This window comes from Streptopelia decaocto, assembly GCF_964273445.1.
Source record: "Streptopelia decaocto genome assembly, chromosome: 9".
Lineage (NCBI taxonomy): Eukaryota > Metazoa > Chordata > Aves > Columbiformes > Columbidae > Streptopelia > Streptopelia decaocto.
Genome location: NC_138664.1, coordinates 12,241,421 through 12,264,456, shown reverse-complemented (window position 1 = coordinate 12,264,456; position 23,036 = coordinate 12,241,421). Strand labels below are relative to the sequence as shown.

General features: G+C 41.7%; 1 long non-coding RNA gene across 4 annotated transcripts in view; it reads right to left on the bottom strand.

The window, feature by feature from the left end:
• Positions 1-23,036, bottom strand: part of LOC309443548 — a 29,256-nt gene that overhangs the window by 4,178 nt on the left and 2,042 nt on the right. The window contains exons 1-7 of one of the 4 annotated variants that reach the window (XR_014184817.1): positions 22,707-22,916; positions 21,658-21,788; positions 10,159-21,381; positions 6,575-6,626; positions 5,570-5,647; positions 5,088-5,197; positions 3,196-3,300 (exon numbers count right to left, since the gene is read on the bottom strand). This is a non-coding gene — a long non-coding RNA (uncharacterized lncRNA). Of the gene's footprint in view, positions 1-3,195; positions 3,301-5,087; positions 5,198-5,569; positions 5,648-6,574; positions 6,627-10,158; positions 21,382-21,657; positions 21,789-22,706; positions 22,917-23,036 lie in introns of those variants that run through there. The other 3 variants (XR_014184818.1, XR_014184816.1, XR_014184819.1) reach the window with 3 other exon arrangements.

The following is a 23,036-nucleotide window of genomic DNA, read 5'->3' as shown; positions in this document are numbered from 1 at the left end:
TTGCTAAAAAGGGTGTGTAATTTTTTTGCTGAAAGAATGCAAATAAACTTCTGGCTGTCCCATGTCTTTCGTGAGGCTTTGCAATACCTCAACATGTACATAATAAATAAGACTCTGTAACTTTTTCAGCTAAAGCTGTATTTAAAGAACAGCATCCACACAAGAAATCACATTTGGAGCAAGGCTGAAACCACAAAAGAAAATAAATGTGACCTTTGATGATAGAGCGCTTTCCTCACATGATCACTTCTGTAACAAGTGAGGTTTCATGCAGCGCTTCCAATAGCATGAATTGTTCTAATTTCATAATTTGGATGAACAATCTTAATGACTAAAAATTAACCTGAGAACAGGGAAAAAATAATTACAGCTTCACTCCTATTCAAGCAACGGGAGAACTTGAAAAATCTAAAGGATCCCAAAGGGTTTAACAGTGAAGGAAATATACCGATTAATTCATTTTGTCCGTGGAATTACGAGAAAAAAACACCCCCAAAGCCACACCGTAACCCAGCAGATGGAAAACCTCTCTGGTTCCTACACTGCGATTTGTCATCCCTGGAGGACAGATATAAATTGGAAAGAGAGGAAGAGGATCAAGACTGTCAAGAAAATATTGATTTGTGCTCAGCTGTCTTCTCTAACGTTTCCTCCCAAGCTCCGTAGAGCAGCAAAAGTCGCAGGAGCAAAGGGCCATGGGCTGTGCTGGACACCGCAGGCTCACCACTAACACCCTCCACCCCCCAAAACGGCGGCTGCCAGCCCATAAAAGATGCTGATGGACTGAACACCATCAGCTGGGGACTCCAAGGTACAGCTATCATGCGGCCTGTAAAGAAAACAAAGTATTTCTCCTCCTCTAGATCAACAGAAAACATTTATAAATGCTACCATTGAGTAAAGTGCCAACTGAACAGAAATACTATAACTTGAGTGGCATGTTTAGGTGCCTTCTGCTCTTTCCAAATGTTCCTTATCTCTTACACAGCTACAGCCCTACAACTTTTCTATGATTCTGTGAATTTCTACCCCACTGGCAACAGTATATGGAAACAAGGAGAGGTTTCAGGTAATAGATGCCCTTGAACAGGTTTATCTTGCATTGCAGTATGAACAGTGTTTTAACAGCCTACTCAGGTACAAGTTAGTGGAGACAACATACAAGTTTTATTACTATACAGGAGGCAAAGCCTAGTATTGTTTTTATTTCTGTACCATTTCCTATAATGGCTACACATTTAAAATATATGTTCTGTAAAAAAGCACACAGAAGACTCTGTGAAAAAGCCATAGATTTACTCTCTAGTTCATTGAATCTCTGAGTAAAAATGTAAAGTTTTTTGGCCTTCTCTAACAAGCCATTGCTCAGCAAACAATCAAAGAGAGAAAGGTGATTTATGCAGCACAACTAATACAAGTGAGGGCTTCCCGCAGGCACCCATACAATTAACCACCGGACAGGGTCCTCTGTACAAACAGAAATATCGAATCTCTTCTGTGCCTGCCCCTTTCAAAGGTTAAAAAGTGATGTGAGCTCAAAGTGGAATAAATTCATGAGCTTTCCCCAGGCTGGTAACTGTGGTCACAGACACGTTCCGCCTCCTCGACAGCACGAAGAGGACTCTGGATCTATTTACTGTTTCCATTAACAATAATGCACTACTCCTAAGCAAACGCCTGTGGTTTGGGGCATAACCAAATGCATGCTTTAAGTGAATCAAATGACAAGCTTTGAAACGAGAGAAGAATTTGAAGAAACAAGTAGAAATTGTAATGAAGAAAATGAAATTTTAAAGCACCATCAGTCACAGGAGATGATGCCTATGGGGAAGAGATGAGCCAGTCACTCATCACTTTGCGCTCAGCTTCGCTTGGTGGCAGAAAAGCTCAACTATTCGCTCCAGATTGTGCTCTGAGTGCTGCAAGAGCTATTTCGGCTCCCCACTTCCCTAAATACGTGAACATAATGTTCCTCTGGGTCCCTCGTGATGCGATGGAGTAACAACCCTTAACCTATAACTGACAGGACATAAATAAACTTTTATAAGCACACAGAAGCTACATGGCTTCTAGGCACTTACAAGCACCTTTTAAAAAGGAGTTTTAGGAAATATTGAAAAGAGTATATCTAACATCACTAGCATGACAGTCCCTTTAAAATTTATTTTGGTATTCAGCATTTTAATTTCAGGAGTAATTGTTTATAGAATCACTAACAAAATGGAAAACACATGGGAAAAGGAAAGTTTTCTTTCAGAGTTTACTGCACCCGCGCAGTAAATCCTGCACATAGAATAATTTTCTATGATTCTGTACACAATTTCTGTCCAAACATATGTGGCTAAGCAGGTCAGCACCTCCGTTATGGATAATTCTAAAGCTTCCTATCTGTTTTTACATGCTTTTCACCACTAATAAGGCACAGCACAAGCCAGAATGGGGAAGCAAACAGGCACATGAACTCAGGACCGGCTACTTGATAAATCAGTGACCACGGCCCCTTTGCTTGGGTCCTGCATTACCCTCCAGAAAACATCAGACCTGTGGGGCATGGGGAAAAAAAAGGGGAAAAAACCCAACCCAGTACCCCCTGCCCCACACACGGGGATGGGAAACAGATTGAGGACTCACCTCCCAGATCTCCAAAAAGAAGCATAAACCAAACAGTGGAACTGGACATACAGGACTGAGGAGGAAGACTCCTTGTCCAAGGGACCCATGGCAATGTTAGTTGGTTACACTGTGATTTACTTCTCTCTCGACTGTAAGTATGTTAAAAGAATCAAATGATATTGCCCGTCATTAGCTACTGCTTTTAAAGTGATTGTTCTAGTTAACATTTCCTTTAGGAAATAAGAGGGTGAATTAGAGGTGGCTGCAACCTCTATTAAATTGAGAATGATTTAGTGCAGCATTAATCCAGCCCTTAGCCCTTATCCACAGGCTAAGGAAAAGCCTGAAAGAATTTTCGACTGAAAAGGGGTAGTAATAAGAGTCTGAGAGTGCTTGTTCCTACCATTGCTAGCAATATTCCCCTGGTTAAACAAGATAATGCATCTGAAATGGTTAAACAAGATAATGGTACTGAATGGTTACATAAGATAAAGCATATCAAATATGAGGAATAAATTCCTTGTCACTTAAACACGTGTCAGAGAAAAAGGTGTTAAAATTAAGCTTTCTACTTGACAGTACCTGCAAATTTGGTCCAGAGGAGCGAGCACATCACGGGAACGGCTGTTCATGGGCAGCGATGGCTGCAGTGTGGCCCTGCCGCAGAGAATGCCAGGCTGGTCTTGCCTAAGGAAAAATAGATGGTGAGTATTTATATTTAAAGAACAGTGGGAATAAAATGTGGGAGACGTTAGCAGCAACTGACAAGAAAAAAAAAAAAAAAAGGCAGTCTGTGGGTACTGGAAAAGATGTAATCGGCACTGAAACCTGGCTGTGCCGGAGCAGGGACTGAACGCTTGGCTTCTCCCACTGCGCAGCTATTTCTGGGCTTAGAGAGAAATCCTCTAGAGGGAGTCAGAAAATTGTTTAAAGGATTTTTTTTCTCCCTTTCAGTCTGATACTATCAAAAAGCCAAGGGACCGTGAGCCATTCCACAATGAAAAATAGTAATTAAAGAACTTCACTTCATTAAATGAGGAATATTTAGAGCAGAGCGGAGGCAAAAGGCTCGTAGAGCAAACAGAAACATTTACACACAGAGAGGAGGAGGCACTGGTGCAGCAAACTGCCAAGCGCAGGGGAATTTGCCTCTCCGGGGAACTTCAGAGACAGGCGTTTTCACCTGGCAAAGAGATTTTTGGCAATAAAATCCAAGCCAGAAGTGCCAGAGCCCGGCGAGGGTGCGGAGGCACGGGTCGGCCGGCCAAGGTCGCAGCTGGCGCATCAGCCATCACATACAGAGGTAAATATTTAATTAGATGGCAGTATGGCCAACACAGCATCACTGCTTGTTTATACAAGTATTTTACATAATTTTAAATGTAAAGTGAATTTAGCTGTTGTAAATCACTAGGGGAAATGCAGTCTTGTTTTTTTTCCAAAAACAGTTATGAACAATTTCATTATATCCAGAATTTATTATCCACAGTTTGAGAGGACACTTTTAACCTATTTCAAGATTTATGGCAGTGATTTCAATAACATTTTGTAGCTGTTTTTGTATGTGAGTAGTCTCACAAAAATCACTGGAAATGAATGTGTGAAAATGGGATTTCTGTTCCAGGAAAACACTAGATTTTTGTTTTGTTTTGTTTTTGGAAAAAAAAAAAAAAAAAAAAAAAAAAAAAAAAAGAGTCTGAACTGGGATAAAAAGTTGATATTGCAAAACTAACAAAATGGAAAACACATGGGAAAAGGAAAGTTTTCTTTCAGAGTTTCAAAACAAGTTTACTAGAACATTTCTTTCACTTTGATGTTTGTATTTCAAACGGAGGAGAAAAGACTGGGCCAGCCAGCAGCGGCCCCAGTGTCAGCGGGTGGCCCTGTACTGGGAGCAGGGGACACAACTGTCACATCCCCCCAAGCACCCGCGCAGTAAATCCTGCACATCGGCACCGCACCCAGAGGGAAAGAAACGCTTCAGAGTCAGCTGGGACAAAACAGCAATTTTGGCACCTGGCTGGAACTGCTGAAAAGAGAACCACCTCAAAATACAGAAAATAATAACAGCTGAAGTCTGAAAGTCAAGCAAGACCATTTACACGATCAAATGTAAAATGAGGTGGGAAAGGCAAACCAAAATACACTTTCAATTTTTGAAGATTTTACATTTTCCCCCTCCAAACATTACTGAAACAAACACATTAATTTTAAAAAACAGATGCTTTGATAGGAAGTTCTATCCAAATGTTTGTGCCCATGCCAGGTTAGTCCCTAAAGTGAATCACTGAGAATTTGATCCTGGGAGGCTCCTCTCCCAGCAAAGCAGTTGGAGTGGAGATGACATCTGCTCCAGACAAAACTGGACTTTTTACTGCATTCCTCTCAAAATAAAATTTCTTTGTGGAGAGAGCTGGCAGCTCAGGCTCTGGCCTGCCTTTCTGTTCAGTTCAAATACAGAAATGTAGGCTCACCCCTGGAAAATGCATCTCTGAGATGGATCAGGGCTGACACAGCTGTCGGTGGCAGCAGCAGACAAGTAGAGTAGTTTTCCCAAAGGCTGGAGATGGCAGCGCTTGCAGAGCTGGGAAACAGAAGGAAAAGGCTAATTTTGATATTTAATTCTGGGAACATCACACCAGGGGCTGCAGGTTGTCACATTACTTCAGCATGCAGAGAGAAGCAAGCAGAGGGATGGGGCTCTTGCAGCAGGACCGCCATTCTGCTGCTCCCCGTCAGCATCCGGAGAAACTCATTCTGACTTTTTTTTTACTATGGTACATTTGAAATAATTCATGGATTGCTGCTAAGCACGCTGCTTCCTTGAAATCTGTGGTTCCCTATTCCCCTCAAACAAATATCCCCAAAACAACCAACCACCAAAAAACCAAACCCCTCAAACAAACAAAAACACCCCCCCCAAAAAAAAAGAAAAAGAGAAAAAATATACACCCACTTTTTACTAAAGTATCTTGTTCCAAGTCCCCGGTGTTCTCTTGTTTAAGAAAAAGGATATTATGATGCATCAACATCCCTGGAGGGGTTGAACAGACACAGAGATGAGGTTCTCAGGGACATGGGGTAGTGCCAGGGCTGGGGGAATGGTTGGATTCAGTGCTCTTGAGGGTCTCTTCTAACTGAAATGATTCTGAGATTCTAGGAGCTTACAAAACACAACCCACCTCTGTAATACTGTATAATTAGCAAAAGGAAAGTTTGTCTTTGCACAGATTTTGTACCAATACGACTACACTTGTTTGGAAACAAATACAGTTAATTCATAAAACGTGCTAGTATCAGTGTAATTATATTAGTATAAACTTACTGATATAGTTCATGAAATCACTTAACTACTATGCTTAAATGCATGCATAATTGTGCTTAAACCAGCTCTAAATTTGACAAGCATATGCCTGACATTTTTAAAGTGCTAGTAAAGAGTATGTTCAAATGAACTCCTCGGAGATCACAAATCTAAATTAGGAATATGAGATAACAGGAACACAGAGATGGCAATAAGTTCCAGAAAAATACATTCAGGCGAACAATTTGCTTATACTCAGAAATTTCTTATAGCTGTGCTTGCCATTTGGTGTTACAAAGTGTCCTGCACTGATAAACAGAGGAATTTTTAGGAAACAACAGGTATTTAGAAGCACTTGGGATTTTACTGGGACGCCAAGGGCTGTTCCCCCCGCCAGACCCTCCACTGGTTTGTTCTTCCTGACCATCAAAATTCATTTTCTTGTTTTTGCTCCCAGCTACCTGACTATGCTGGTAACTGCTACTAACAAAGTTGCTGATGTCTCCAGATTCCTGGCTAATCTACATCAAAGGAACAATGGCACAAAATGGCACAAAATGAGAGCCTGCTTTGGCCAAAGCAGAGTGCAAAAGTGGAAGAATGGCATAAAAGTTCCATAAAGTGTGACAGAAGAGAGGACAGAGAAAACGACAGTACCTGTCATTGCTGACAAAGCCAAGGTTTTCCTGAATAACACGTTGGAGTCAGACTGTTAAAAAAAAAAAAATAAACAGGAAGTGTCATCTCCACACAAGAAACCAGGTTTGTCCTTGTGTGTGTGTTTGTTTGTTAAATTTACTGTGAGGGTGGTCAGAACTGTAGCACGCTGCTGAGAGAGAAGGTCTAAGTCTCCAAACCTGACGTGACACAATTCTGGACAACCTGCAGCAGCTGACCCTGCTTCGGTTGGACTAATTGATCTGAGGAGGTCCTTTCCAAATTAAATGATTCTGCAATGAGTCCCATTGCGGAGTTTTGTGGAATTCGGAAATTCCACTGGGGGGAAAAAAAAAAACGGAGAAACAATCTCAAAGCATTATCAAGTTTCTGTGCATTACTCAGACAAAAATAAACCAGGGGGGACAAACACCTCCTGGTCAGCAGTGCTGGCTCCATTAGAAAAGCCCTAGTGATTTATCTGTCGATACCGAATTGGCTGGATCTGGCCTTGCTGCTGGAGAGGCGGCAGGAGTGAATGCACGTAAATGTTGTGGAGCCACAAAGCAAGGTCTGTGACAGAGAAAAAATCGTTCTAGACATCCTCAGCTTCTCTTATTGCAGACCTACAGCACTCCCCCGGCAGGGTCAGCTGGCTGATTCCCAAACTAGCATTTGTTTCTCCATTAAAAAATAAAAACAAAACAAAAAGCAGCATGTTCTTCCCCATCAGCCCCTTTCTCAGTGTCACTGGGTCCTGATCTACTGCCCTTCTTTACACAAGGCCGCAGCAGCTGGCCTGAACTCACCAGCGTGAGGAACGTGGTGCAGATGCACATCTCTCCAGTTGTACCAGGGGAGGTTGAGGTTGGATCTGGGGAACAATTTCTTCCCCAAAGGGCTGTTGGGCATTGGAACAGGCTGCCCAGGGCAGTGGTGGAGTCACCATCCCTGGAGGGGTTGAACAGATACAGAGATGAGGTTCTCAGGGACATGGTACAGTGCCAGGGGTGGGGGAACAGTTGGACTCCATGATCTTAAAGGTCTTTTCCAACCAAAATTATTTCATTATTTTCTTCCTCTTTGCTGAGGCCCATCTCTACTTCGGGATGGGGTAATATCAAGAAAAGTTACAGTATAAAACAAGAAGCACCACAGGGCTTGCTCGGTTTGAGATGAAGTCCCAAGTTTCAATTACCCCGATACAACTCATCCAACACCAACACAGGAATTGCCAGAACACGTGGGATGTCTCCACCACAGCCACGACTCCCCTGCTTCTCAACGTCACTGGGCTCTTTGGCTACAGCATTACTTAAAACAGCTTAATCATCACGTACCTGTATACCACAGGCACTCTGAACAATGACTGAAATGCAAAATGCTTAATGCAAATACTGAGACCGGTTTCAGTTGTGGATGCACTCGAGGAACTCCTCAATAGGTTGGTGGATTTTTTTTTTTTTTAAACATGGTTCCTTCAGGAATGAGGATCTTAAATACTGGGAAGTCTTTGGACAACGCAAACAGCCTATAAACCAGGCACGCACAGGTACAGGGAAAGTCGGTCTGCTCAAAAATATTCCAAATTGATTCATTTGGGGGAAATAAAGGTTGTTCGTTTGCTTGGTGGGGTGGGTTGGTTTGAAGTTTCTTTACATAGCCTAAAACCAAAAGGGGAAGTGTAGCTAGCTACATTTTGTTTAAAAATAAAAATAATTTTTAAAAAAATCCTGCCTGCTGAGATCTTCCATTGCATGCTGAAGTTTCCTCTCCCATGGGGGACACGTAGTCAGAATCTGAGAGAGATGGCAGCAAAATCCACTATGTAAAGGAAATTGCTTTACTACAGGTGTCTTAAAATTATCTGGTTTCTATTTATGTTCATTAACTTAGATACCTGGGGAGAAGTAATGTTGGCTGAGACTTCAAATCCTCGCCTTTCCAAACAAGGGCTTCCAAAGCCAACAGCCCCTATCTCTGGGTTATCTACAGTCTCCCAACAGGAAAACAAATGTAAGCCAGTATTCTGAAAAGACAAAGATAATTTCTCATCCATCCTGGTTTTTAGGCATCATGGAAAATATTTTTTTTAAATGACATTACAAACCACTTGTCACCATTCTGCTCTATGCTACATGCAGGAATAGCAGCTTTTTGAGAAACATTCATAGAAATAATAAATCACAAAGGAATGAAAGAACTGGAAATAAAAGAAACCATGCAGAAAAATATTATAGAAGGAACAAAAAACCTCCCAAGTTTCCTACTTACCTGATTTCCCAGCCACAAGCTGTCATTGCTCCCCAACCCCCCAATCCCAAGGTCTGCATCTTAACCAGCTGAAAGCTATTAAATAGTCAGAGAATTAGCTTTGGACCCATGTGTATATTAGAACATCTGAGGGGAAATTAGGCAAATAATCACTTTCTATTCAGAAGCCTAACTCAATTTTAATATTAGAAGAGTGCTACTTACTTCCAGTCCCACCAGTTTTCCCAGAATCTCTACCCCATTAAACCTGCTTGGCGAGATATTGACTGACAACACATTTCCCCAATGAAATGCAAGTTAAGAATCACTTGATCATCAGCATTCTTTGGCAGACTGCTCCTGAGAGCATTTTGCAGCCTGCTAACGAGTCAAGGAGCTGATTAATGCTTCCTTAGGTATTACATACACCTGATCTATACTGGTAACCCCTTCTTGGGGACATGTGGCTGCAAAGTCCCACCTGGAGAACTAAATGTTCCACACAGATTGCTCAATCCCCCTGTTCCTTCTTTTCACTCCTGTTTAAGTGCTCCGGCAGGTCAATTCTGTCAGTCTGCAATCTTTTGCATCTGCCAAAGATCAGTATCGGTGGAATAGTAAACTTCACAGAAGGTGATTCTAAATAGCATTATTTTGGGGTTTTCTCACAATAACATTACAAAATAGCCAAGCCAGTTATTTCTGTTGAGGAACAACACATCTGCAAATCATGGAGCACTGGCAAAAAGAAATGTTAATACCTTAGGAATATATTTATATGAAATCATGTTACATTAAAGACAGCCAGAAATGCCCTTTTTTAATGCAAACTTCACAGAACATTAATCCCTCCTGGCCCAAACTTGTGTACACTAAGGATTTCACCTTATTAATTACTTCTACTTCTTGATATCAAGTACAGCTAGCAAAGTTTATGCTGTGCTGTGTGTGCATAGCCCCCAGGCAAAAGACAAAATAAAGTCTGCTGTGGGATATGTGTTTATTAAATGCACGAAAGATTAACAAACTCTGTTTCTAGAAATCCAGAGATGTCAAATTCCAGAGCCAGAAACATAAGATAAGACCCTGGAAACTGCAATGGATATGGCCAGAAAAATGTTAATACTAACAAAGTGCTGCTATAACACATTTTTTGTTGGGCAACAAGTTAAAAGCACTTTAACACAGATGACATTCACCAGACAGTCACAGTCACCACACAAAGAGAAGACTATTCTGTTGTTTTTGGAATATCTGACTACGTATACTAGGCAATGGTTTCATTCCAGTGCTAAGTTACAGCCACATGACACCAAGTCACACACACTTACCTTGAAGCAAAAAGAAATGGGGAGGTTAAAACCACTGTGGCACTTCACGGCTGTTGTCTGAAAAACAGGCTGCATAGGTACTTTTATACTCCTGTCCCTCCTGTATTGTGGACATTTTGGGGTTGAGTTCAGATATTTCTGGAGAGTGCAACATTGCCCTATGGTTATAAAGTGCATTTGTGACAGAAGAAGAAAAAACCACATAAAATATTCAAGTACTATCTCCCTTAGCTTAAGTTCACTTACTACCCATAGCTCTGAGTTCCACCTGAGTTTCCCTTGCGTTCAGAGATGTTGAGTAAAGACACACTGTATTTACAGAAGGAAGGTGGAAAGCTGGAACAATTAAATCAAGAGGAAGATATTTTGCTGGTTTGTGTGCAAACCAGAAGCTGGTGAGCCACTGTCTGAGTGGAATGAAAAGCCACATTTAGGACTCATTCCTAGCTAGTAAATAATACATCAGAATCCCTCCATTTTGCCTCACAGAATAAAACACAAATGTAACTTGTTTATGTCATTGTACTGTCCTTGTTCTAACACTTTTTTGGGTACTAGAACTTACCTTTAGTAACCTGTAAGCAGAGATGTATCTTCAAATATATATGACCACATGTATCACAGTGTTCTAGAAGTTCACGAACATACTCATCAACACAAACCAACTCATTTGACTCCTCATTTGTAAAATCGCTAATCATGAACTTGCATGTGAATCAGATATGCCCAGTAAAACCAGCATAGTTCATCTGCATCTCCAAAAGCTCGATTTGCATGGACGGCCATTGCAAACGCACAGATCCGTTTGGCACACAGCACTGCATACCTGTACATGCTCCCTCAGCCCTGCTGTATTTTCAGAATCTGATCCTATGAGTCTATCTATTCCCTCAGATGAACACCTTTTTTTATAAGCACACACTTTCATGCTGGCTGGCATTCTTCTGTTTTCTGATGCCTGTAGCAAGATGCCCATAACTGCCAACTGATTTTTTTTTAATCCATTTTCACACACAATAATTGGAGTTCTGAATGCCTGACTGACCTGTGGAACCGCCTTGAAAAAAAACAGAGGGTGGCCACAGAATTGCCACATAGAGAAACAATATTTGGAAATGCAACTCTACTTGTTTTGCCCATACTACAGTGATTTCTAGAACTCTCAATTACCAGGACTTAAAACATTAATAAGCCACAAATATCCATTTCCTCTGGCTTTCCACTTGTGAGGCTGAGATAGGAAAGCAAATATTTAAGGAACAATGACAGAGAGAGTACATTTTTAAGATTACTCTAAAAACAGTAGATGTACAAAAATAAACAAGGTGATATCATTTTATATTTTCAACAAAGAAGCTATTCATAAAGTATGGAGGAAAGAAGAAGAATGTATTTTATTCCTCCCCTCATGAGGCTTTAAAATATACACATCGCAAGCTCTGGGAATTTTCAAGAGGAGCAATGTGGCACATAAGCAGCAGTAACACACAGAGCCTCAGAGTATTTTCCGAGCTCATCTCCAAGCAGATGCTGCAGCGTAAAGATTGCGTTTTGAGCTTCCCACATAAGACGCACAGAACACTGAGGTGTTATCTGAAAAGTCTGACCCCACAACAAATGACACTGGGGAAGAAAGCTAAATTATCAAAACTTTATTTCGGCATCGGATGCTCAACGGGGTTTTGTGCATCTGACTTAACCAGCTGCCAGCTAAGCAAAATGTTTCTTATGCTGTTTGTCCAACACTGAACTCACAAGAGGGTGAACTGTGAATATTCTGTGAAGCTCTTTTGATTAAATCACTTAATATTTTTGTAATAGCATTTCTGCAAAGGAAAAGTGCTTCCATTTACCCAAATGTAAATGTTGCTTAAACAGAAATGGGAATACATGATACGTATGAAGAAAAATAAACAAACATATAGGACCTAGCCAGCCTCCTTCTTTTTGAAGTCTTTTTATGCTTAGGAGATGACAAACCCTTTTAGAATATTCAATATTTAATATCCACCACTTAGTCCTAGGTTTTGCTTCTGTCATATTTGAAAGAAAACAAAATGCCATTTTCCAAGGGCTAGAGCAGTAGCACTGCACTCAATATTAATCACTATCCATAACAAGAAATCCCTCCTCTCTTTTTCTATCCAGACCTTCTCTGTCACCTCTGGCTTTTTTTTTTTTTTCTTCCCAGGCTGAGAATCCTTGTCAGCTTTTGCTGGCTCCAGTATCGGCACAGTTTGCTCCTCACCCACCGCAGCACCCTGGGATGTGTGGATGGGAAGAACGGATTTCAGCCTCTTGGCCAGTTGACTCCCTCTTCAAAGTACCATCTGATATACTTACTTTTCTTCATGTTATCTCTAAGGTTCAAGATTCAGCAACAAAACCCGGATCCCTCGCATTCCAAGTGACAACCAGAATGAAACAGAGCAGAAAAGTTAGTAAAAATATAATTGTTCTCAATAGCAAAGAACAAGTCCAGAGAAGAACAGCTAAGATTGTCTTTGTAACAGATCTCATCAAATATGGGCACTCCACAAAAACAATGAAGCATGAAAAAGGATAAAAATTCCTCCCTCTACATACCCAAGGGATAAATATCAGAGAGGCGATAGCGTTTGATCTAAGAAATATCGTGACTACAGGGATACAGCCAAGGCACCATGAAAAAATCAGATGGCTTATATCCACCAGAGGCCTTTAAACAGCCTCAGCATCTTTTCCAGTTCTGTTTCCAGTTCAAGGCCACTTCCTCGTGCTGATCACACGTCCCTCTAGGAAGAGTTTTTCATTGACATATTGACCATCCAGACCGAGACCCTCATTGAGGGGAAAAACTACAGCTGCTTCTTATTACTGCCACTTCCATCACAAATACTGGACAGAAAGAACAAGCTGAATAACTCTACAGAAAATAATCTAATGGCTGCAAAGAAATTACAAGGTGAAAATGGGTCAATGGTGTTTATTTATTTTGACAGCAGCGCTGCACTTTATGGGGATCAAAGACAAATGTAACACAGGTCTCAGCTGCATGCAGCACCCAGCCTTGGAATGCTGTGCCTTGAAGAGGTGAACCTGACACAGAGTATGTACAGAGAGCCAGCAAGAACCAGCAAATGTTCAGCAAGCAGCCTAGAAGGAAGGGCTGAAGAAAAACAGGAGGATGGCCTGATAAATGCACAAACTCTGTAAGAACCTTTCTAAAGTGTTGAAAAAAAAAACCCAAAAAAAACAAAAACAAAACGCAGACACACATACAAAAAAACACACAACAAAAACCCCCCAAAACCAACCAAACAAAACCCACAAAACCACAAATAAAAATAGGCACACCCAAACACCCAAACCCTGGGTTTTTTTTCCCCCTGTTCCTGACCTCTATGAGAAGAAATGAGCTTACACTGCAGGAAGAGTCGGGTTAGACATTACAACTAGCAAGGACAGCATACACATGAGTCAATGTTTGATTATTTCATATTCTGTCATTATTTGTTTGTTTTACTATAATGTCTATAAAGCGTAGCCACTGAGTCATGGCAAATCCTGGGACAGGATAAACATGTGACAGAAATTCCACAATGGGCACAAAAAAGAAATGTAAGAGGCAAGAGCAGAATAGACAGGGAGGCCCAGAGAAATCGTGAGACAGCACTGACAGAACTAACAGCCCCCAAACAACAAAAAACTATAAAGACTTTTGCAGTCATTATAGTAAAGGAAAATTAAGGGTTGTTTAGGAGAAGGGGTTGTTTATGGGATACTCCTATGAAAATGATGGTTTAAATGCAACAAGCAGACAAGGGAGGATGGCACACTGCATCAGGAAAAATGAGTGACTAAGGTGAGGTGATGAGAAATAAGGCAGTGGGGGATCCAAGATCAGCAAAAATACTCCCTGTTGACAGCAGGAGAGCAGAGCACAGGAAAGGGATAAAATATCAAAGCATCATCCTGGGCAACGCCCTCCACAGCATCACTCGGCTTTGCACCCCATTGGATGTTGTAGAATGACCAGCGTAAATAGATTTAAGAAAAATCAGACATAATGACCTCTTCTGCTCTGAGATAAGGCTCTGTTTTTGACTTGAACATCATCACAACCTCAAATGATCTATCACCTGCAAATGGATGTTACAACACCACATCTCAAGACAGAATGGATGACCAGACCATTTACTGAATTTAGTTGTAGTATTATCTGTTAATCCCCAACGTTCACCAGACTTGCCCACATTAAACCCAAATACTTTCTTGTTTTTCAGGGAACTGTTTTCACCTGCAATTTTATGAAAGGCTGAGGCACCACTAAAACCTCAAGTAGCAGAATGGGGTGTATACCACTAAACTTTAAAATGCATTACATTGATCTGGAGGGCTGTGAGCAAGACAATCACATCACCATTTATATACTCCTACACAATTAAAGCAAAATCTTTTGTTCAGATCACAGAACTCAGCTGCATCAATTGAATTGCTCTGATTGAACTAACTAAATTTCAGTTGCTCAAGTCTGGTTTGTGTGACATTCAAAAGACAGAAGACTTCCTTTATAAATGGGAGTATGTGTGGGGAGGGACCACAAATGATTTGGCCATTACCCAGAAAATAACAAATGTGTGATGCGTGTCAGTGGAGCAGTGTACTGAATTTGAGCTTTTGGCAGAGGCCGCCACCTAAGTGTGGGTGCATGAAGCACTTCTGATGACTTGGGGTTCCCTTTCCATGAGGAGGTAGGGACCCTCATTCTATTATCTCCTCAATAAAAATGAACATGACTTGTCCAAGTCCTCCTTCACTCTGTAGCTACTGTTGTGTTAGCAGACACAAACGGACTTGAACCGCAGCGGCACAGCACAGAATGCATGGGCTACTTGTAAAACTCCTGCTTTTGCCGCCCAGAAACGCCACATGCACCTCGGAGGGAAAACACCACAATGCAGCCAGAGGATTAGGATTCTCAATTCTTTCCAGAAAAACATTTGTTTAATTACATTTTAATTAAATGCCAGGCTAGCTCTCATGGCTGATGTCTACCAGCAGCTTCTGTACAAACTTTCCGATTGTTCTTTATTTTCACTATTGTCACTGCAAAAGCTGAACTGTAAGTGGCTTATGAGCCCAAACCAAAGCGCTCATGAGGCCAATGGCAACAATTCCATTAACTCAATGAGCCAGGGCACCACATCCAGTGTGCACTCAACCTCCTGTTCAGCACCAACTCACACCTATTCCAGCACATCACCTCCATTTAAGGTGTAGGCACACAAGAATCCTGCTTTCTAACTTTCTAAAAAGGCCCATCTACTTTAACATTAATTTGGTTTTGATAATAGCTTCTACACTATAGAATTTACTTCTTTCCTCCTTCACTCTGCCTCTGAATAAAGGAAGTATCCATGTACTCTAGCACAAATCTTCAATTTCTTATATTAGCTTTTCCTTTTCTTCCTCTGCATCTTAAAAGTAGCTGCAGTTATTTTTATAACTGGGCATAAAAAACAGTAGAAGATGCACCTGAAGACACACCTGCATGTCTAAGCAGCACCAAGTCCCTCTGGGCAGGCAGGAAGGGGAATTCTACTGGGTCATGGTTTGTAAATCCTGATCTCTCTGGATTTCCCTTTTATATCCTTTCACCACCTGTAGTTGACCTCAGAGTTTAACAACAGAATTATTTATGTAATTGAGGGAAAAAAAAAAATATGATGGATGTATAATGCACCATACCTTTACATTAGGCAGGAAAATTAATATGTCACAAAGAAAAGCAGAGAAACCGAAGGATTATTAAACTCTATTAACCTACTTTGGAGACTGAAGACCTAATTGTTGAGGAAAACCGCTCTGGGATGAGCTGATCTTTTACACCAGCTGAAACTGTAGTTTTTACTCTAGAACTAGAACTACTTTAGTTTCATTCGCTTTGAAAGATTACTTAAAAGTTTTTAAAATAATCTGTTTTCACTCTGCTTTCTGTGTTGGAAAGAGGTTTGAAGATGGCACAGGAAAAAACATTAAACTACAACTTTCAGGCCTGAGGTTTTCATTGTTTTAAAAAAGCAAAAACAAAACCAACAAACCCACAACCTCCAGGCAAAAATAAATTTTGTGGAGAATCTTAATTTTTAATGGCATTTTCAAAAATGCCATGTGAGTCTCATTCCATAAACTGATCTATAACAAAGAAAATATGCAATATAGCTGCCCCCAAAAAGGTCTTTTTCTTTGATCTGAGCCCCAATGCACACATATACGTGCCAGATGTGTAAGCTACAGAAATACATTAACTACTATGGCTCTGTGTGCGGTCAGGAGGTGCCTGCAAGGAGTACAGGGAGCCTCACTCTACAGTAGAGCTCAGTCTTGCAGTAGGGCTTTTGTAAGACTTGTGCCTGAATTTAAGTCTGTAGGAAAGGTACCACAGCAGTGAGGAGATGCTTACAGAGCATTTTTTATGAAATAACTAACAATCTCATGATAACTTCATATACTGAAACTTCTGATCCCCCCCTTTACCTTTTTCCTGAATCAAACCACAAAAGCCTTTGCTCAAGAATGCCAAACAAGCTGTAGGAGGAAAGTGCTTCAGAAATAGGAGGTGGAAATGACAGAAGTGAAGCAACAGGCAGATGAGAGGCTGAGAAGAACCAACCTGGTGATTTTTTTGAAGAGGACAAGGAAGACTGAACGAAATTAGGAAGGTTGCGTATGTGTACCTATGTGCTGCTGATACTCAGAACAGGTGGGAAAGAAGCAAAGGATTCTCTGAAATAGGACAGAATTATTTCTACTGCATACACAAAATTTTATGATCCGCTAATGCAGACGTTTGGGCTGGGCAGGTCAATAGACTGCGCTGCCTGGAAAAGGCAGAGTTCCTGAATTTCTGCCCCAGCTCTGACACTAGACTGATGCATGACCTCTGGTGAGTCACTTCAACAATTTGAAGTGGAAATTGCACTTATTGAATGCTAGAACAGTGAGTTTTGATGACACGTTAGAGAAAATAACGTTTTGGGGTATTTCAGAAGGCTTCCACTTCCCCGTAAAACCTTTTTTTCATTTGTACTAGTATTTATATTAGAAGGAATCCTGTGTCTAGCAGAACATTCCTTATCCCTCATCCGCCCAAATTTTTCCAAGAGTTCCTCACTCTAAATTACCTATGGTATATCACCTATGGATTAAGGAATGGCAAATAGAAAGTATTATCACACAGAGAAGTAGAAAGGTCCTATTTATTACAATACTTAAACAAATGAACTTATTACTGAAATAAAACCTTGTGTAATGAAATACAAAAATAGAAGATATATGTTTAAGGGTTGTTTTTTTCTTGCCTGAATTCAACAGGTTTTACTCTTTATCGAAGTAACTCAGTCTCTGCCCTTTCACTATTATTTACAGAAAAGACAACCAAAATCTTACCACCTACAATTTCAAAATTTTAGCCCAGACTGAACACTTCAGAAAGCCCCGTGAAGCTTGGGCATCAGTTTGAAGCCCAGCAGAAACGGTTCCGTCCGCTGGGTTGAAGCTGGCAAATGGAACAAGATATCGCAGTCCTACAGCACCCATCTTTAACACTACGACCAGTAAAGCATTGGACATGACAGATTTTTTTTAGTACTGGCAGAAGTTACTACGGCAGCTGCACCGGTAATTATGCCAGTAACGATGTCCCATGAATCACATTCCTCTCCAAGTCCCTTGCCCAAGAACTGTCCTCACTTCCATCTTCGCCACTTAAACTGTCAGACCTGAACGCTCCCCCATCCATGGCAGCAAGGTCTGTACAATATGCTTTTTCTACAGCAGGTGCTTCTTATTTTGAATGCAAGAAAGAAATGCACTCTGTTCTTCTGAAGTACTTCTGCTAAATAAAAACCTAATCATTCTGTGAAGTATAAAACTACAAGTACATTTCCTTTTTCTCCCCCTGAAAAGAGCACAACCGGTCAAATACTCCCAAAAGTTCTTGTAAAGTCCTAGTGGAACAGTAAGGTTGCAGTACCTTCAAGTACATTCACACTGCTGGTGCACAGGCCTTGTGAAAACCCAACATAATGTTCTGTTGCTTTAGGTTACTCAGACAAACTGCTATGAAAAAACAAAACAAAAAAATCCAAACATACAAACAAAAAAAACCCCACAACACCAAAAAACTAACCAAACAAAAAACCCCACCACCTTTCTATTTATCCAAACACGCACAGGTTTGACAAGTATCTCTGAATTTTCTATCTTAATTAGTCTTCCAAGTGTTTCTTGTCATCCTCAGGAATGGCTAAAACAATCCTGCAAACTCATTTTAACAAACTTCATTTTATACAGTTTTATTTTGACATCATCATTAACTGTATTTCCCACCAAAATACATTAACATGTATTTTCAGCTTTGAATTTTGGTTTGTTGCCTTCTTAAACTTTTTGTACTAAAAACTGTCATGTTTCTTTCCTACCTCTGATTTTTTATTTATTCTGCTAGAATATATGCAGTGCATCCCCAGCTGAAACAAACCTCCAAAACTCATATAAATCCTGTCCTAAAAGCATGCCAACTACAACAACATTTAGGCACAAAATGAAACAACATATTTGACAAACAGAAATTGGGCGACAAGGACAGGTGGGAGGAAGTGGTGCTCTGCAAAAGACTTGTAAAAACTATTTAAACTATTTTTAAAACTGATGTACACTTTATGGAAGGTTTACAAGCATATATATTGATCAGTCTATTCCCATAGACCAGCAAAACTAACGAAACAAGGGAATGGATGTTTTACAGAATTATGTATTTCTAGGCTCCGCTGGTATGCCTGATATTGGGCAAGTAAGAAGGGAAATAACATCCTACACTCAACTCTGGAAAAAAAGGCCAGTTTTGAGACATACCAAAAGTATTCACCTCTTCTCTTAATTTGCTAACTTAAAAGAGCTGCTTCCCATTCCATCCATTGCTTCAAATAGCCTTTCTTCATTTCTTCTCTGAGCTTCCCAGTTGAGTATCAATCTCTTACTTGAAACACTGCTAGAAAACAGAATATTGTGACACAAATGTAAATTATTTGCAAGCAATTAATGCAGAAACCAATGGGAATCACTCATAAGCCAGAGCAATTATACACCGCTCCCAGAAGCAAGCACTGAAAACCATACTTTTTTTGAACTTGCCTACTCTCTCAAAGAGCTGATTACATTTAAAAAATGTGAAAACAGCAGCAGACAAGAACCCTGCTGGGTTTAGACTTGACCAGTTTACACCTTGCCAACCACTTCTGGGAGAGATTTAAACTGAACAACAGGCAGAAGAAACAGCACCAACAACCAAGCCTCTCACAACGGCCATAAGCTCCAGAGACAACGTCTTGAAATCTTCTTCTGTCTTTTTTTTTTTTAATTCTTCCTGGAGCATTCCCCTGTTGTTTTTAAGAGCTTCACACTGTATGTTCGTGTTGATAGAAAATTCGTATAGTTTCCCAACATTCATTTTTGTCCCTTTCCCACAGAATTCCTGGATACCAGCAACGAATGCTGTTCTAAATCCCCCCCTAATGACCAACACTCTAGCTACACTGGGGGGGTGGGCAAGTCAAGGGAGGGAAGAGGAACAATTTAAGAACGTAATTTTCTCTTTCCAGTTACCATATCTACATGCAGAGAAATTACTGCAGAAGATGTTACAGAAAACATGAAGGAATGCATTGTCTAGATGCAGCAGGGACAAACAAGATCCCAGCACATTTACAAAGGCATATTATAAGCCACAAAACACAATCGGCAGCTCATTTTAGCAAATGCTCAGCTATCCAGACATTTTACAGACATAGAACACGGTAGGATCTCATACATGATCCATATGCTTAATGTATGGGAGCCCTTCACTAGAAACTTGTGTTAACGTAAGACTGCAGTATTCATGTTTAAAAAAAAAAAAAAAAAGAAAAAAGAGAGAGAAACATGAAGAACCACCCTTAACAAAATAATATAAACAAAATGAAATAACATGACCAAACAGCAATTACAGTAAATAGGTGTTAAGGCTAGATCAAAAAAAAAAAACCTGAGAGATAATCATCTAGAAGTGCATGAAAACCAAACTCAGGCTCAGCAACAGCTGAAGAGTTTCTACAGTGGGTGTTTAGATCAGCTTCAACACACAAACCTGTATTTATTATTTCCTTTTCATATAATTAACAACAGATTACTTTGACCAATGAAGAAACTGGACAAATATGTGAACCATGTACAAAAATCACACATTAACTGTAGCAATCACAGGAATTACAATATGAACTACTTTGTACTTGAGCTTTAAAAAAACAGAACATATAGATAAGAATGGAGAATATTTTGATCTCTTCTTTGATCTGGGAGACCGACCAGGGATCTTCCAGACCAGTTTTCCATCACTGTAAGCAGAGCTCAGACCAGTTTTGCTGTTCTGCTCTGTTAAGGACTGCAGCAAGACAGGATTCCATATACTGTCAGTACGCAGCATTTCTAAACAATGACATCTAGAGCAGATAGTTGACAGCTTTATTCACAGAAACACATCATAAAAATTCCTCAGCTGAGACTTAGGATTGCTTCATCGAAATGTAACAGCTTCTTCCTCTACTACAAAGATAACAAAACCAGATCCTTTGTTTAAGTGGCATAATCATATCCATCTTTAAAGCTGATTTACTTTGGTTTTGTATCCTGAAAGCATTAGTCAGTTTTTTGTCGCTGTTTAAGAAAACCTGTACTCTGTAAAGGTGTTATTTATTTACCATTGTGATAAGACACAGAGATACGTGGCCCGTGGAACAATTCCACTAATTTTTAGTCCTCTGGACAGGTCTCAAGACTTCTCAAACCCTTGCAAGACAAGCAGCATGCACATGAATAGGGTAGAGGGGAAACCAACACTTTTAAACATTTCATTTTGGCGTGGAACTTTGATTAAGTTTGACCCAATAGTTTGGAGAGGGTATTCTACACAACTTTATGCAATTAGAACACACAACACAATTTGTCTGAGAAAACAAAGGAAAAACTATCTCTGCATCCTCCGAAACTTTTTTCTAATATTATGTTTGTTTAGTTAATACTTATAGACACTTTGTGTCCGTGGTAAAAGTTCTTTTCCAAAGGTCTTCACCCGTGCCATGAAAACAAATTCCAGACCAAACTTCCTTTGTGAAGCCTCAGCCCAGGGGCCACCTTTGTTCACACCTGTGAATGAGAATTTAAAACAGAGCTAAAATAAAATTCACCCTAATCCAGAAGTCCTAAATGATTTATAAAGTTTATATTCTAAAACTACTGCAGTAACTCCTATTATGTTGAATCCAGTGCCATGCAACAAAAAATAAAATTACTTGTCCATGCCACAGACGGAACCAAAATCCAGCGACTCTAACAGCTCAACCATGAGACCCTAAACCATCTCAAAAATATTAACCTATTGCAGAACATAAGCGATATTGTACTGTAAGTTACACTTTTTACCTGAGGCTGGATCCAGCACGGCCCTTCTCCCAGCTCACGCACTCTCAACAGAGCTTGTGTTTAGTTGTCAACTGCATTCGTTAGAGTTTATCCACAAATGTTGCAGGTAAAAGAAGTATCTCCATCCTGCACTGCAAAATATTTTGACAAGACAGTTTTCCAGCAATTCTCGCCTTTTTTTGCTACTGAATAAGAAATGTTTCAAACAACTCTTGAGGGGTTTTTACAGCCCTGCCTTTTCTAACCTGAGGTGCAGGCAAGGTTAACAAGTCCACCCCAACTCCAGTGACTGCACAAACGGGCAAGCCAGAATCTCATTAAGCAAATGAGACACATTTTACCTATCACTGAAACCCAAAGAAAACGGTCTCGTATGTTTGCTAAAAGCAGTCACAAGTACACGGAGACAAGCACGGGGGTTTGTCACCGCCGGAGGATCCAATACCTGATGCAGACGGCAAGCCCTGCCAGGACATATTTGGCACCTCGTTTCAGAAGCCTGCCTGGCACAGGACAGAGAACATACCTCCCATTAGCAACACAGACCCTGCCCCACCGCTTCATCCAACAACTGGACACTAACAACAGCAAAAGGCTACCCAGAGACTGCTCGGCTGCTGGGGACACCCCATCCAGAGCAGCTTTCCAGAAAGGGAATCCACCGGCCCGGGATCTCTGTCCTCCCTCTCCCTGCCCGGAGCCCTCAGCAGCTCCTTCACCCACGGGCGGGCCCCGAGCGCCGCCGCCCCGCGCTGACCAACCGCTCTCCGTCCGGCACAAGCGGCACCGACACCCTGCGCGCTCTCCCGTCGGAGCGACCCCGCGGAGCGCGGGCAGGGCCCGGCGGGGCTCCCGAAAGGTCATAGCGGCTCGGCCCCGCTTCGCCTCCCGTCCCCTCCCCTCCCGGCCAGGGCCGCGCTGAGGAGATCGGCGCCCCACCCCCGCGCGCCGGTCCGCCCGCCCGCCTCGCGCTCTCCCCGCCCCCCGCCGCCGCCGGCCCGCGCGCCATTCCTCGCGCTCCGCCGCCCCTCAGCCGCCCCGCTCCGCACCTTTCCCTCCCTCCTGGCCGCTCGCCCCTGCCCGGGCGGCTCCGGCTCTAAGCGCCGCTCCCCGCCCCGCGCCTCGGCGCCTCCCCCAGGATCCGGCAGGCGGGGGAAGCGGAGCGGCGCGGGGGGGAATCAGGGCGCGCTCCATCCCCACGGCTGAACCGCCGCCGCTCCTTCCCCATCAGCCACCAGCACGGAATGATCCTCCGCTCCCAGCCGGGCTGTCCCCCTGGCCGGCTTCGCCGCTCCCCCATTGGCTTCCACCTCCCCTTGCCCGCCCCATTGGCTCCGGCCTCGCGTTGCGGCGTCGCGGTTGGTCGGGACGGACGTCAA